Source organism: Nannobrachium achirus (assembly GCF_963921795.1).
Source record: "Nannobrachium achirus genome assembly, chromosome: 15".
In the NCBI taxonomy this organism is placed as follows: Eukaryota; Metazoa; Chordata; class Actinopteri; order Myctophiformes; family Myctophidae; genus Nannobrachium; species Nannobrachium achirus.
In genome coordinates, this window is record NC_137822.1 from 8,001,207 (window position 1) to 8,004,595 (window position 3,389).

A 3,389-nucleotide genomic window follows, 5' to 3' on the forward strand; every position below is an offset into this window, starting at 1 on the left:
CTTGATTGTTTGCTTGTATGCAATATGCTGTGCATAAAGTTATACTCTATGCCATGACTACCATGACTCTTCACTTCATTTAAGGAGTTATTTGTCATGTATGTGTGAGAATTTGTTGAGTTGAGTTGCATTCGTCCAAAAGATCACGGTCATAATATAGTCTAGACTAGTGTTTCTCAACCACTGTGCCTGGGGACCTTTAGTATGTCCCTGAGAAGGGTCAAGTGTGCCCCTTGAAACTGCTTGAAAGCCAGTATTGTATTTATCATTTTAAAAATGATTTAAACTAGTGAAAACAGCCGATCTACAAGCACACAACGCCTCGCACCGTGAGGCGTTGTGTGCTTGTAGATCAGCTGTTTTCACTACTGTTGTGCGACAGCCTTGTATGATGAAGCAGGGCTTTACTTTGCGAAGAAACGTACAAATTTTAAACTTGGAGATACAAGGTTTCTTCCCGACAGTGACGATATTTACACCCCCGTATTATTATGTTGTGCCCATGGATTCTTGGGACATGAAAAGTGTGCCCATGCAGAAAATAGGTTGAGAAACACTGGTCTAGACTAGAGGCTAGAAGGGGATACTGGTCAGGTAGGCACTAGGGACATCTGGGCACCTTGACATAAACTTGTCTATTTTGTCCAAAATGTTAAAAAATGCAATATTTGAAAAATGGTCTTAAGTAAAAGAAAGTAAACATACTTGAAAATGCACAGTACATCATTATCAGACATAATTGTATCTTGTAATTACAGATATAAAGGTTTTGTAGCAATCAGGGCAGGAATTTCATGGAGGCCATGGCCGCCGTTGCCCCTCAGTTGGCCTTGTGCCCCGGCTCAGACTAATGGCATGACCTGAGGCCACAGTGGCCTTAATGCCCCACCTGACTACCACTTTCTCCTGTCTCCTCGTCAATATGTAGACAGTAAACACCAGTGTCTTTTTCTTGTAGGCACCAGTGTCTTTTGTTGAGATTCGGAAATCTTAACTCCCCCGAGTCCCCATCTTTAAACCAATCCAGTGACTTTGATAGGTGCAGGACTGAGCATGGATCAGATTGTAAATACCATCATTTATCTATTTCACTGCAGATCAAGTTATCATCAATAACCCTTAAATTCAACAAATTCTTTCAATGAACTAACATCTTGTTTTATTTGATGGCCTTCCTGCCCTGGATTTGGCCTTTGTGCCCTCCAAAAAGGAACAACACCAAAGGCCAAGTGGCCTTGCCCCTAAAATGACAAAATTCCGGGCCTGGTAGCAATTGTAGAAATCTTAGACCTTTATTGTTGAATGTTTAAGCATGTACTGATTGCGCATCCCTTGAACTGCTGACCCATGGATCATTGTATGACTTGCTCTACTTCCTGAGTCACAGCCACCCCACAGAGGTTGGCCAGTCTAGGGCAGTGTTTCTCAACCTTTTTTCTGCCAGGGCGCGCTTTTCAAGAATCCCAAGAATCCCAGGGCACAAACCTTGAACATTACAAATGTCTTTGGCCTATAAACTTGGGTCAGTGCCGTGCAATGAATGGAGGAGCCTGATTTCTCATTTTTTTATTTCCTGACCAGTGATCTACCAATGCAAATACAAACCGCAAGAGGGCAGTATAGGCCACCATATGAGTAACACTGGAAGTGGAAAATATTACATTATCAGCAGATGATAAAGAATGATGCATTTTTATTACGATTTTTCGATGTTAAAATATACAACAAACTGTTTCCATTGTCAAGTCACAGACTATAGACGCGTAGTTAATTGAACCTTAACAAATGCAAACCAAAAGTAGATTTTAAAGTGGCAGTTAAACTAATGATCAGACTCTCAGCAGAGATGTTCAAATCCCTGCTATAGTTCAATGTTGGAGTTTTTAGGAATTTGTTTTCAACTGACTTTATTTAGTTATGTGGGTCCAAAGGTCAAAATACAAAAGAATTATTCAAAAGCACCAGATAAATCTGCTGTGGGAGATGGTGTAGTGGTTTAAACATCAGACTCTGAGTGCAGGGGTTGCATGTTCAAATCCAATTCTGTACTGCTTTGACCTTTTCAAGGCTAAACTAGAAGAGAACAACTCAAAAGGACAAGAAGATACCTGTTGAGGGCCCAAAGGTGCCTTGGCTCAATGGTATGGTCGCTTGATTGGTTGTCCCTGCTTCAGGCAGGTTTCAGACAGGTTCAAGTCCCATGCCCAAGGTACACGGAGGACCATCGTGGAGGGGTGTCCCTCCCCCTGTTTCCTGAGAGCTAAAGGTGGGGGGTTATATCTGAAAGAACTCTGTCCAACAATAATTTTACTGAAAAAAATCTTACCTACATGCCTTGAGACCATGTGAGAAAATGTGAAAATGTTAGCCTTAAAAAGGTCAATGTACTCCAGAAATGGCCTGTAGGTTGAGTGGGATTTGAACATGTAACCCCTTGACAGTGAGTCTGAGCCTTAGACCATTAGGCCGTCTCCCACTGATGTGTTCAGGTGCTTTTGAGTAGCTAAGTTGTATGTTAACCTTGAAAAGATCCAAGTAATAGAGCAGCAATTAGTAGAGTGACTGGGTTTTGAACACAGAACCTCTGCACCTAAAGTCTGATCTTTAGACCATTACACCATCTCCAACTGAAAAATGTCAGGTGCTTTTGAGTAATTATTTTGTACTTTACCCATGAAAATGTCAAAGTAAAACAGCAATGAAGGAGGATTGAGATTTGTACATGGAACATCAGCAATGAGAGTCTGATCTTTAGACCACTACTCCATCTCTCACTAACTTTTGAATGCTCTTGAGTAGCCTAATTCTTTTGTATTTGAACCTTGAAAAGGTCCAAGTAAAAGAATAGTGACCTATGGGAGAACTGGGATTTGAACATGGCTGCTCTGAACTGAGAGACCAATCATCAGTCCACTAGACCATATGCAGGGTTGGCAACATCGGAATATCAGAGCCAATAATATTTCTATTTCTATTTTCTTTTAAGGGGGTAGGGGGGAGATTCCCTAAACGGGGTCTGAAGGTCCTCCCCCAAGAACTTAATCTTAACATATATATATATTTTCCTGTGTTTTATTGAAAATTACACTAATAATTCGCCATGCAACTCCTTGCAACAAAACTGTTCGAAGGTCAACCGCACCATCGCAACTCTTTGCAACTGCCATAATGGTTGCATGATGTTGCAAATCATTGGTGTCAGGGCATAACATGAAAAGATAGCCTGCTGTCCGGGACAACAAATAGATATTTAAACGTAGCCTACTGGCTTGTGGTTTCACCTCTCCTGTGACGCTCCTAGCAGCTTTGTGCTGTAAGCATACTATGGACTGTGGAGTGGAGGGGGCCAATCATGTGTCTTTCTGCTGGTAGAGGCTCCAATAACATTT